Raw genomic sequence first — 14,318 nt, 5'->3', positions numbered from 1 at the left:
CCATCCACATTTAAAACGCAACATGAGAAAAACAAAGTGGATGAAAAATTCATGGTGCCTAGTGTCCTTTGGCAGTCTGATGAGTTCTATGAACTCCTTCCCAGAATAATGTTTTTAAATGCATAAAATAAAATACATAGAATTATGAAGGAAACCAATTATAATGAAATACAGTTATCAAAATAATAATTTTTTAAAAGTTTACAGACCCCATGTTAAGTTCCCTTGGCCTAGATGAAAGCATTCAGTTGAAAGCCTTTTTTTTAATTCTCTCAGCTGTTAGTGCTCTCCTCCTCCCCCTGTCTCCGTTCCAATTATCTTATATCTGTTTTTCATCTACTTATATAAGGAGATATTGTCTCTACCAGTTTGATAATAGGCAAGCTATCTCTAGGGCAGAGATTATTTTTTTAATCCCAGCACAGAGCCTGTTACATATACTAGGTTCTTAATAAATGCTTGTTTCATCAGTTGTGTGTTCAGAAGGGCAGTTTATCAAATTAGTTTATATAGAGACTTACAAAAGTATGTTTTATACACATACACACATATACACACACACAAACACACGCATAAATATAAAATAAAAATATGTGTGTAAATATACAGTTATCACTTCCACATCGAAATTTTCCTCATCATGATTTTGATATTATATTAGGTTTAAGAAATTAAATGGAAATTTTTTGGGAGTTTTGCGGAAGCTGCAGATCACATGCAAAGGCCAGCAGACAATACAGAAAAAGTATTTTTACTTAACACTGATTTACATAAAGCCTATGATTAAATACTTAACCCAAATTTTACAGTTAGGTACTACTTTCCATATAAATACCCTACAAAAGAAAAAGAAAAAAAAATTAGACTTCTCTGGTATGAAGGGAGGGCCAAAGATTTTTATGTGGATTTTCCAGATCGTGGGGGTGCCACATCCCTAACCGCCCAAGATGTGGAAGGAATAACTGTTTTGTTTTTTTTGAGATGCATTGTGGTATATTGGATAAAGTGCTACATTTGGGCTCAAATCTCAGCTTTGCTACTCATTATCTGTGCAACCTAAGGCAAGTCACTTGACAGATTTGGGCCCATATTTCTTCACTGGTAAAATGAGGGGGTTGAGTAGAACACTGGCCCCTTCCTCTCTAAATCTGTGACTCCACTTCCTATAATATGAGGGGTTGGATTAGATGACTCTTGAAGTTCCTGTTCCTGATAGGGTAAGCAAGCCAGTCCTGAGGCACCCTGAGAGACCAGAAGGCATATTCCAAATGAGTCAAAGTATCAGACCTCGCCTCAGACCCTCATGAAGACAGCCCAGAACCCTAAACTTGAGAGTATTGGGAAAGGTAATTCCTGCCCCACCCTCACTATGGTCCTGCTTCCAGACCACACTTTGTATCCTCCCCTCAAACATCATGGAGATGAGCCTGGCAACTGCTTCTGCTGAAGTCTTGGAGACCCTGCCTCCTTGGCAATCACAGCCACTGATGATCCAGAAACGAATCTTTGACGACAAAGTTCTCAGCACTAGTCAAATAGTTTGACATTGGAACAGATATGCTTTTATCAGTGGAAACTGCATTAAAGAAGATGCCTACCACTTGCTTTGCCACTGCACCCTAAAATCCATGAGAACTTTCCATCTGACTTGCTGCTGAAACCTCCTGTGTGTATTATCTGCCCCATTGGCAGGTGAGCACCCTGAAGACAGGCAGCTTCCACTTTTCTGTTTCTATCTCCAAGTTTAGCTCAGGATTTTGCACGTAGTAAGCACTTAATAAATAACAATTAATTAATTCCTCTATATCTATGATCCAAGATCCTACTACAACAACAGCAAATGGATAGTGGGTTGGGCCTGGAACTGAGTAGGATGAAGAGACAGAACTGTAATGAATTTGGGAAACTGCAGAATGTTTTCAATGAGCCTAATATTCTCTCTGTGATGTTGTGTGTCATACCATGTTATAGGGGGTACCATGACCTTCGAAGAAGATAAATTGCAACCTAAAAAAAAATGGAAAGACATATGGGAGGTATAAATAGGTTACAGTATATCACTAATAATGACATGCTTAAGACTCAGCATTAATCAATATTAATCAGCAAATATTCATTATGCACTTGCTGTATGGCAGGCACAGAGCTAAGTGCTAGGGATACAAAGATAAGAGTCCTTGCCCTTGAGGAGTTTACATTCTATCTGGGGAGACAACATCTACATAAATATGCACAGATATATACGAAATAAATAAGGTAATTTTTTTTTGTGGGGGAGAGAGGAGGTTCAGGAAAGTCTTCATATAAAGAGTGGCACTTGAGTAGAGTTTTGAAGGAAACAAGGGATTCTCAAAGGTGGATGTGAGGAAGAAGAGCATTCCAGGCAAAGGTATAGCCAGCACAAAGACACAGAGATGGGAAGAACAGTAAGAAGGCCAGTCTGGCTCTACTGTGGAGGACAGAGTAATATATTGAAAAAAGAAGTGGAGGCCAGGTTGTGAAGGGCTTTTATTTGGTCCTAGAGACAATAAGGAATTCCTGCAATTTACTGAGTAGGGGAATGACATGGTTAGACTTGCAATTTAGGAAAATCACTTTGGCAGCTATGTTTAGGATAGAGTGGAGAAAGGATAGATGTGGTAAGGAGACCAATTAGAAGGCACAAAAAGACATCGTGGAGCCGATGTATGAGGGAAAAGGTTACCTGTTATTTATTGAGAATGAAGGACAGCAATTGACAGTCTGAATAGTACATTGTTCAGCACAGTAAAAGAACAAAGCTTCCAGTACACTGGGTATGTTATCTATGGAGGATTTCTAGGAAGATATAGGCAAGAGTAGTAGCAAAGAATACAGAGGAGCCATCATTTGCATTGTTAGAAGAACATGTGCATGGAATAAAGGATCCCATTCAATCCAAAGCAATCCAGCAAGCATTTAAACACCTGCTACATGCTGTGGACACAGATACAGAAGGGAAAATTGTTCTAGCCTGGAGGGCAGCTTACCTTCTACAGGGAGGCTAGCTCATGTGAATAGGTAAGTCATGATACATGATAAATACATGATAAAGTGAGGACAAGGAAGAGAGCACTAATGGCTTCAGGGAAGACCTTCCTGAAGGGGATGGCACCTAACTGAGCATCCAAGAGAACTCAGGATTTTAAGGGGCAAAGGCAAGAAAGAAGCCCATTCCAGGCATGGCAAAGAGCCTGTACTAAGGCAAAGGAGAGAAGCAGGAGATGGAATACTAAGTTTATGGAACAACAAGTAGCAAAGGGAGCCAAGGGGAGTAATACTGATAAATCTGGAACGGCAAGGTGGAGTGACACCCTGAAGGGCTCTAATTATTCTCTTACTTAAAGGAGTCTGTGTTCTGTCCTAGAAGCAACATGGAGTTGCTGAAGTTTCTTAAACAGAGGTGTACCGCGGTTGGACTTTCGCTTTAGGAAAATTATTTTGGCAGCTGTGTGGAGGATGGAGTAAAGAGGACAGGAAGCCAGGAGTCCAAGGAGGATGTCATGGGGGAAAGGGTGGGAAAATGGGATTACAAAGTGATTTTCAATAAAAGAGGCTCACTTTTGAAGTAGCTGGGCCAATAAAATGGCCTCTGGGAGAGACAGGGTAATAAAGAATTATTAATATTTATTTTTTAATAATATACTTAACTAAACTGAATATGAGTACTACTACTAATGTAGTTCCCATGAAACATAATCACTTTTGTTTGATCTGTGATACCTTAGGACATAATCCATATACAAAGTATCTTGCTGTAAACAAACATAACATATGAAAATTCAGATTTACACTCAAGATAGATTGAGAGTATTCATTTGCTTTAGGAAAACAGTTTTTGCTTTACAAAAGAATTCATTATATAATTCATTACTTAAATATGCAAATGGATCATTGATTACCTCATTGATATATATTTTCCCTCCATTGATGCAGGTGGCAACCCATCTACATGTGCCCATTCAGAGGGCTTATGTCTTTTTAAAAGTTTGACCCAGGGGTTTACACATTGTCAGGAAGGGGAACTTCCTCAATTTCACTTAACTTCTCAAGAATACCATGGGATGATTTCAACATACAAAGCTTTTGTAATAAGTCAATTTGAGATATTATTCTATTTTTAAAATTTGACTAGAAATTGAATAGAAGAGACTTTGCTGCTTTCTGAAATTGGGCAGGACTTGAAATGACCCCAGGCTTCTTCCTGAATCAAAAACCAATTTTTAACACTGCTATTCTTTTATATTAATTTTCATTTTAAGGACAGTGCCCAGGCCTGCCATGTCTTCATTTCTCTCTGGGCTCTACCCTGACTATCTGAATCTTTTCTACCATACCACATTTGCATCTTCAATCTGGACATTTACTCGACTCCTAGACTTCTCACACTGGAAGCACACTTTGTCCCTGAAGCTTCTTCCTCTGACTGGATGTTTCTTCTCAGAACCTTCATTTTAAGGAAAGTACCTAGACCAGTGAAATTTATTCCTCTCTGGGCTCCACTCTAGGCTGTCAGGACTTTATCTACGGTCCCCTCCACCTCCATCCCCACCCCCACCATGAGTACCTTTTCCTTCCCTTTTCAGATTCCTTTTATGTTTTGCCTTCTCCTATTAGAATGTAAGCTCCTTGGGGGGCAAGGATTGTCTTTCTTTTGCTTGTATTTATGTTCTCAGTACTTAGCAAAGTATGGGATGCATTGTAAGTGCTTGATAAACACTTGTTAACTGGACTTGGTGATACAATGTGACTGTGAATCATGGAATTCTATAATCTCTGAAGAATCAAAATTGTGAGTCAAACCAAATGACAGTGGAGAGACCCATGGTGAGCATGAATAAGGTAGCACATTAAATGACTGAGGACAAACCACACAATGAAATAACAACAAAAATCCAGCATAAAATCCAATATCAAAGTGATATAAAACTGGAAAATAATGTAGATTGGTTACATTGCAAGAAAAAGGGATAACAGATGGCCAGCTCATCCATTGGACTGACATCCTAGACATGAAAAAGCCCCTTAGCATGTTGAGCAAAACCCTTGTGGAGAACAGGAACAAGAGTTACTCAGGATTAAAAGAATGAATGTGTTGTGATTTGCATAGTTGACAGGGTACTCACATTGATGAGATCACAGAGCCACAGAAATATATTGACCTGCAAACAACATTTCTATTGCATGGTACATCCTTGGTTGGAAGAAAACTAAATGAATGCAGCATGGATTGCTGGAGCTTATTTCTACCGATGGAAAAGAAGTCCAAGCTTATGTACTACCTCTAGTGGTGGGAGGTCCGAGCTAGTCAATCAAATGACCACCCCCTTCCACTTAAATTATGATGCCTGAAAGATACACTTCTTCATTATATCACTCATGGGCTTCAGCATAAGTGTATAAAAAGTCCCTGATCACTTTAGGAGTCCTTGAAAGCCACTGGCTAAACTGGAGTGTGTACTGAAGTGTGTTCAGGTGGGTTGAGGAATCTTGTTCATTCCCTGTGGTTTATCTGTAAAACAGTAGATCAGTTCAGAAACCAGAGATTTGAATGTCTAGCTGCTTAGTGATGGAAGGCTCCAAACACCATCCTGAGAAGGAATTGCTTGTGGGGGATGGCATGTATTGATTTTAAGGGAAAGATAGTAGATATAAGAGCCTTATCTAGTAGCTGATGGTAAGAGCCTAGAATTTGGTTTTGTACCATCCTAAGTATACACTTTTACTATGGCATATGTTGTGCAGTAGATGTTTTCATAATATATGATTTTATACTTTGGCATTTTACACTTGGCATAAAACTCTCATTTTAATCAGTGTAGCCTGAATGCTTTCCAAACTCATGCATAATCAGGAGCTAATTGTGAGTAACTGGGAATAGGATCTCGGGCAACTGAAAGTTACTGGCTAAAGTATGACAAAAGCACCAGTCTGGAAGTCTGACTGTGTTTTAGAGAAGGATATAGTTAACAATGGCAGTGGAGACAAAGTGACCTTCTTCAGGGATGCCAGGGGGTCCTGAAGCCATGGAAACACAGACAGGAGGCTTTGCTAAGGGAGTGCGAATCTTGTTCTCAGTGTTTGAAGGCTACTAACAACACCAAAACACAAGCTGACAGCACACAGCCACTCTTAGGTGGCTCAGATTGTTGGGGATTGATTATCAGAATGAGACAATAAATAAATTAAGAAAGAAAGAAAAACAAGGGCAGAAAGCAAGAAAAAGGAAGAAAGCAAGAAAAAGGAAAGAATGAAGAAAAAAAGAAAGAAGGAAGGAAGAAGAAAGGAAATAGGGAAGGAAGACAGAAAAAAAGGAAAGGAAGGAAGGAAGAAAAGCCATAATCTACCACAAATGAGAAGGAGAAATGTAGTGAGGACTTTTGCCTCCCAGCTTTGGCATCTAAACCTGGCAGTTTGGCTTTGGAGACAGTGATCAAGAACTGATGGGTCTATATTGTTCATGTGCTTTCCTCACAGTAGAGTGTAATTTCTTTGAGGACAGGGACTATTCCATTTTTGTCTGTTTCTCAAAAACCCATCATGTGTGTAGGATACAGTGAGTCCTCAATGAATGATTTTTGAACTGACTGTATTATGTTGGCAGGTGAGACAAGTCATAACAGCAGGTTAATATGCATGTGGGTGGTGGGGCTCCATTTCAGTAGCAATGGCCCTTCAGAACCATTTATAAAAATGTGGACCCCTTTGGGACAAGAAGAGGGACCAAGGAAGCATTCTGCCAAAAGGAAGTAGTTTGTTCTAGCTGCATTGCAAATCCATTTGAAATATCTAGTGCTCTCTGTAGCCAAAAATACCTGCAAATTACTCTGATATATTGTTCAGCAAAGAGAAAAAAATGTAACTAGTTGCCAAGATAACTAGTTAGTTATTTGAATAGAAAAATATCCTTAATCTTGCCCAGTCCTTACATGACCCTTCATTATTTTATTTTTAAAGGACATAGAATGTTAGTTAGAGTTAGAAGAGAATTTAGAACTGAAAGAATTTGGGCACTTAACAATTTGTCCAAGACCCTTCATTTGATACATTTAGGTGCAGACACCCAAAGAGGGGAAGGTGATTGGCCCCAGATGACACATTTGTAGAGGCAAGGTTCTGATTCCCAAGGTTCCGACATCTCACTGATTTCCTTGCTTCATAGAGGGAGTAAGTGGCATAGTATAGTAGAGAAAGGGATTTTGTATCAAATGCTGGAAGATTTATTTGGGTTTGGGTCCCAGTTCCAACATTCCTCAGTTTGTCACTGTGGATGATTTATTTAATCTCTCTACACATCAGTCTTTTTAATCTATAAAATTGGGAATAATAATACTTGCAAGAATGACCTCATGTTTTTTTGTTTTGTTTTGTTTTTAAGGAAAGCACTCTATATACCTTAAAGTACTATAAAAAGGTGAGCTATTAGTATCTTTAGGGCTAGGGCAGACTGCTGGGAATAGTCCTAGTAGAGACCAGACTAGCTGCCTGTAGACCCCTTTCAGTTCTATTTTTCTAAAGTTTGCATTAAATCCTAGTACTAATGGATATCCTTGTCTTTTATACCCTATGGAGCGCACTTAAAGAAGGCCAGGAAGAATTACCCATTGAATCAGTAGATGAAATCATTAGAGCTGCTCTGTCTCAAGGAATATGGTGCATATATGCCACAAGGGGTCACTGTAGGCGTTCCATCGGCCCACTTAACATAAATTGTGAAAAGCAATTCACTCTGACCCTGAAGAAAGCAAAATATCAGAAGAGATCATTTTCAGCGCTGACGGTTGATGTCCCTCCAGGATTACAAGGCAATTCACAACACTATGAACAAAGGACTATTCCCAAACCTGTTTGTTGACTCATGGGTTAATTTAGTACACACCATTTGAGGGGCTACATTTGGGATGGATCACACTGAAACAGCTTCTGGTAAGCAGCTACTGTCTAAGCAGAACTCTCTCCTGGAGGGGAATATTAAGTCAGACTGATAACCGCAGGAACACTAAACTCTCAGTTCTCTCAGGACTCTGGCCTTTAAGCACGTCAGCTCTTGCAAAAGCCCTTCTTTGGCCATATGGCTCTTATCACTATTAGCCATCTTTCACTGGTCTGAAGTCTTTCCCGCCTTAACCCCCCTGCATTTTATAGATTCTTTGGGTTTACAAATGAATCCTCCATTTTTTTTTTTGCTGTTGTTGTTTTCCCCACCTGGAACTCAATAAACAATTTGTTAGTTAAAGTGAATAGTAATAGGTCACAGTATCATTGCAGTTTAACTTCTGATTATAGGTGCCTGGCACAGTGGATAGAACACTAGGCCTAGAAGTGGGAAGACTGAGTTCAAATCCTGCCTCAGATACTAGATGTATGACCTTGGGCAAGTCACTCAACCTCTGTCTGCCTGTTAAGTTTCCTCAACTATAAAACTGAGATAATAATAGTGCCTACCTTCCAGAGTTGTTTTAAAGCTCAAATGAAATAACATTCGTAAAACACAGTGCCTAACACACAGAAGGTAGTATATTAATGCTATTATTATTGTTAGCATGCATGGCTAAGCATTTTAGATGAATATAATTGCATTACCTGGAGTTACCTTATTTTCTGTTTGCTGGTGAGAAAAGAAAGCCTCAGCATCTTTTTAAGTACATGAGTTTGAGTTAGGTGAAAACAGAATTTTTCTCTCTCCCAAAAGACGTTGCTCTGGAGAACTCATGGGGTGGAGGCGGAAGCAAGTGACTATTACTTAGGGGATTTGTAGATGCTGGGGGGCGGAGGGTGGGGCATGGGTGAGAAGGTAGTCATTTATACTCAGATGCTTTCATTATGTTATTCAAATGTTTTAAAAAAAACCTTTAGTGCAATTCCTGGCCTACTTGGATGACCAACTAGCCAGTGACTGACCAGTTTGGTTGTGATTTTATGGAGGGCTAGTTGCTAAATATTATTGATCTATGTTTAGCTGGTACTTTAAGGAATTGAGTTTATCCATCATCTAAATAATGTGCCAAGGTGGACAGGGATTGGTAGTGGGGGCAATGTGTTAGTGATTAAGCAGGGGCTGTGATCATGTTATGGACTTTTTTCTAGTTTTAATTCTGGTAATTCCACAATCCATAGGCTAGAGTCCTAAATCCTTAGCTTGGCTTTAAAGGCCTTCTACAAGTTAGCCCCAATCTGCTTTCTAGCATTACCTCTTACTATTCCCTATATTCTATTCCAGTCAGATTTGTCTACTAAGGATTTCTAGAACATTCGTTATGTATTCCTACCTCTTTGATATGCAACAGGACTTTGTGCATGCCTAGGTCACCTAAGATGGAGGTATCCATGTGGGAGCTGCCAGGAGAAGACATCACGCATTTCCCTACCGTGTAGGTGTATGCAACCTCTTTCCATTGGCTACATAGGTGGAACTGGCTGAATCTTTAAAACTACCAGACTGGAACCATCAGCTTGTCTGTCTGTCTTTCCATCTGTGTCCAGAAGTGAGCGTCTTGCTCACTTATAGTATTGGTCCTGTGCACTAAGCTGGGTGTGGGAGGAAGGTCCACTTCCTCCCTTCCCCTTTTGGTTCTGTGGCCCTGAGAATCAGGCTTGGGTTTTTGCCCTATTTCATTTGTTCTTTTCAGTTCTAATTGTAATCATTGGGGTCCCTGGAGCCAGAAGCTCAGGCTGTGGTGACTTTGAAGCCAGGGTTCCAGGCAAGATGTTGCTGCTTAGCCCAACAAGAAAGCCAAGAGAAGCTGGGGTGCTGGAATGTAAGTCCAGGGGAACTTGGAACTTGGAACTCAGGGGAACTGTGATACATAATAACTGAGTGAAGCTGTAAACCTAATGCCTCTCTCTCTTCCAGATACTGAAGAAAGTGTAGGGGAAATTATGTCTCTCCCCAGGTGTTGGGCGGGGGGGTGGGGTGGGGGTGGAGTACTTTTATGTTTGTTCTTGCTATACCTTTGAAGTAAATATTCCTTTTTTTAAAAGCTAATCTTATTGTTAAGTAGTTAAATGAAACTGGAATTCTGGGGATTCCTAAAACTGGGAGAACATAAGTGGTGAGGGTCTTCAGCCACTGGTAGAGACAAGACACTCTCTAACCACCTTAAGGCACTGGAGAACCTTGGGGAGGGGGGCAAAATGTAACATACCTGGCTGTGGGGCCCACAATAGTCCCTGTGACTGGGGCCTTTATTAATACTTCTCTTCCACTTGAAATGCACATTTTCATTCTTCTCACTCATTTGAATCCTACCTATTCTTTAAGAGCCTGCACAAACCACAGGATCACAGACACAGTATAGGAAGGCACCTCACAAGCCAACCTAGTCTCACCTCTTCATTTAGAGATGAGGGAACTGAGGCCCAGGTAGGAGAAAGGATTTGACCAAAATCCAGCAGGTATTAAATGGCAAAGCTAGCAATGGACCAAAGCTGAACTCAGAATGAAGTACACATGTAACACCCTCTTGGGGCTGACTTTTTGAACTCATACCAGAATTAGCAGTTTGGGTCTCCAGAGGTTTAGCTGTTAACTACTTTCAGGGTTTTAGGGGTAGTCCTGTGGGTGGCTATCCTCCTAAACATTATCTCATGAGCCCCTACTGTTAGACTTCCTCTTAATGATCATCCAGGAGACTCTTTTTTTCTTAAGAGACATAGCAAAAACAGTAGTTACAAAGAAATTCCCACAAGATGGTGGAGTGAAAGCAGTGACTTGCATGAGCTGTCCTCCAAACCCCTCCAAATACCTATAAAAAATGGCTCTAAACAAATTCTAAAGCAGCAGAACCCACAAAAAGACAGAGTGAAACAAATTTCCAGCACAAAACAACCTGGATGGTTGATCTGAAAGCACTAGGCTGGGAGTGGAGCACAGTGCGGCATGGGCACACAGGCAGCAAACCTGCAACAGGCCTCAGAGGACTGAATCGTGGGCAGCTGTGGCGGCTTCCAGACTTCTCAACACAGGAAAGCCAAAGACAACTTAGAAGATCAGTGGGAAAAGTCTGTTTCTGCGGTTCTGAGAGAGGAGCTAGGTCTCAGAGCCAGATCCAGAGCGCAAAGTGCAGAGCACGGGCGCCGGACAGACTGAGGTTGGAATCCAGTGGCTGGTCAGAGAGGGATTACAGGGATCTCTTTGCCAGTGCTGAGGCAGGAATCTCTTGCTTTGCCCATGCTTGGATCTGGGTCACAGTTCTTGGCAGTGGTGCTGGGGTGAGGAGGAGCGCTGGCTGGTGGAGCTTGTAGTGGCTGTGGAGAGAACCCTCCTCACAGTTGGCAGAAAGGAATACTTGTGGTCACAGGCCAGGAAAGGAGTAAACACCTGCCCCTTATCATACCACCTTGGAAGAACTGAAAATTTACAGGTCCCTACAAGTATCTCTGAAAACAGCTATACAAACCCCAAGCTTGGGACAGTACATCTCCACATTGGAAGCAGACTCTTACCTTAACAAAGAGTTTAAAACTCAAGTAATTGGCTGGGATCATGAGCAAGCAGCAAAAAGAGTCAGACTATATTATCTTACTTTGGTGAAAAGAAGATCAAAATATACAACCAGAAGACAACAAAGTCAAAGCTCCTACATCCAAAGCCTCCAAGAAAAATATGAATCAGTCCCAGGCCTTGGAAGAGCTCAAAAGGGATTTTGAGAAGCAAGTAAGGGAAGTAGAGGAAAAACTGGGAAGAGAAATGAGAGTGATGCAAGAAAATCATGAAAAACAAGTCAACAGCTTGCTAAAGGAGACCCAAAAAAATACTGAAGAAAATAACACCTTAAAAAAAGCCTAACCCAAATGGCAAAAGAGGTCCAAAAAGCCAATGAGGAGAAAATGCCCTAAAAAGAAAATTGGCCAAATGGAAAAGGAAGTCCAAAAGATTACTGAAGAAAATACTTCCTTAAAAATTAGAATAGAGCAATTGGAAGATAGTGACTTTATGAGAAATCAAGACACTGTAAAACAAATCCAAAAGAATGAAAAAATAAAAAAATGTGAAATATCTCATTGGAAAAACAACTGACCTGGAAAATAGATCCAGGAGAGAGAATTTAAAAATTATTGGACTATCTGAAAGCCATGATCAAAAAAGAGCCTAGACATCATCTTTCAAGAAATTATCAAGGAAAACTGCCCTGATATATAGAACCAGAGGGCAAAATAGAAATTGAAAGAATCCACAGATCTCCTCCTGAAAGAGATCCCCAAAGGAAAACTCCTAGGAATATTGTAGCCAAATTCCAGAGTTCCCAAGTCAAGGAGAAAATATTACAAGCTGTCAGAGAGAAGCAATTCAAGTACTGTGGAAACACAATCAGGATAACACAAGATTTAGCAGCTTCTACATTAAAGGACCGCAGGGCATGGAATATAATATTCCGGAGGGCAAAGGAGATAGGATTACAACCAAGAATCACCTACCCAGCAAAACTGAGTATAATCCTTCAGGGGAAAAAATGGTCATTCAGTGAAATAGAGGACTTTCAAGCATTCTGATGAAAAGACCAGAGCTGAATAGAAAATTTGACTTTCAAATACAGGACTCAAGTGGAACATGAAGAGGTAAACAGGAAAGAGAAATCATAAGAGACTTATTAAGATTGAACTGTTTACATTCCTGCATGGAAAGATGATATTTATAACTCATGAGACCTTTGTCAGTATTAGGGTAGTTGGGAAAAAAATTATATGTATGTATATGTATAGATAGATATAGATAGAGGGACAGGGTGAGTTGAAGATTAAGGGGTCATATCTGGAGAATAAAATTAAGGGATGAGAGAGGATTATACTAGGAGAAGAGAAGGGAGAGGTAGAATGGGGTAAATTATCTCACAAAAAAAACAGAAAGAAAAGTCTCTTACAGTGGAGGGGAAACAGGGGAAGGTGAGAGGGAATGAGTGAATCTTATTCTCATAGGATTTGGCTTAAGGAGGGAATAACATACACATTCAATTGGGTATGGAAATCTGTCTTACCCTACAGGAAAATAGGGGAGAAGGGGACAAGAGAGCAGGGGGATGATAGAGAGGAGGGCAGATTGGGAAAGGGGGTAATCAGAAGGAAATACTTCTGAGGAGGGACAGGGTCAAAAGAAAGAATAGAATAAATGGGAGGGCAGGATAGGATTAAGGGAAATAGAGTTAGTTTTTCACAACATGTCTACTATGGAAGTGTTGTGCATAACTGCACATGTAAAACCTATATTGAGTTGCTTGCCTTTTCGATGAAGGTGGGTGGGGAGGAGGAAGGGAGAAAATTTGGAACCCAAAGTTTTAAAAACATGTTTAAAAAAATGTTTTCACATGCAACTGGGAAATAAGAAATACAGGAAATGGGGTACAGAAGTCTATCCTGCCTACAGGAAAATAGAAGGGGAAGGGATAAGAGAGGGGGAGAGATAGAAGAGAGGAGACTAGGGGAAGGGATATTCAGAATGCATGCCATCTTGGGGTGGAGGAGGGGTAAGAAGGGTCGAAAATTTGGAACTCAAAATCTTGTGGAAGTAAATACTGAAAACTCAAAATAAATAAAATAGTATTAAAAAAAGAAAACATAGACTCTTTTGCGAAAAACAAAAGACATGGGGAAAAAAAGAAAATTGTGATTGTAAACAAGGGGAGAAAATGAGTCATTGGATGCTAGATTTAGAGGTGGAAAGGATCTTTGAGGCAATCATGTCCAATTCCCTCCTTTTACAGCTGTTCAAAGATCCTTAATCCCAAGAGATGAGTAATTTGCCCAAGATCACTCATGTATGTAAGTAAGAATGCTGAGATTTGCCCAGGATCTCCTACTTCAAATTCAAAACTCTTTGCCATGTGCAATTATCAAGGCTTGGGATATTGTTAATTGATCACATACTTCAGTTTAGCAATAGAATCTCAAGAAATGATGACACCTCTTAAATCACATCATTAACCAAAAAATATAAATACCCAAACAAACAAACAAACCAAATAAGTAAATAAATAAATAGATAAATAAATAAATAAACAAAGCCATTCCCCCAACATTAGGGACATACTTTTCCACAAATACAGACTACAGGAGGTAGGAAGAATGGGCACAGATGTAAAGTACAATGGTAATGATGGAGGTACCTGTGGCCCACTATCCTCTACATTTCATTTTTTGGTGGTCTGGACATGGATAAAAGAAGGCTGCACCAGAACAGTCCATGCTTAGACAAGTTCTACCAAACTGGAAAGGCAGCAGGTCTGGACCTGATGACCCTTGAGGACATTTGTTTTCAATGACCAGTCTAGCTACATTCAGAGAGGCTAGGCACCAGATGATTAATA

At 40.1% G+C, this 14,318-nt stretch overlaps 1 protein-coding gene across 2 annotated transcripts in view; it reads right to left on the bottom strand.

The window, feature by feature from the left end:
• KIF6 (kinesin family member 6) overlaps positions 1–14,318 on the bottom strand; it is a 477,193-nt gene that overhangs the window by 60,310 nt on the left and 402,565 nt on the right. The gene's annotated exons all lie outside the window — the stretch shown is intronic.

This window comes from Phascolarctos cinereus, unplaced genomic scaffold (assembly GCF_003287225.1).
Source record: "Phascolarctos cinereus isolate Bilbo 61053 unplaced genomic scaffold, phaCin_HiC Scaffold_5;HRSCAF=322, whole genome shotgun sequence".
Lineage (NCBI taxonomy): Eukaryota > Metazoa > Chordata > Mammalia > Diprotodontia > Phascolarctidae > Phascolarctos > Phascolarctos cinereus.
The sequence above is the reverse complement of the archived record's forward strand: the minus strand, read 5'-3'. Positions and strand labels throughout refer to the sequence as shown.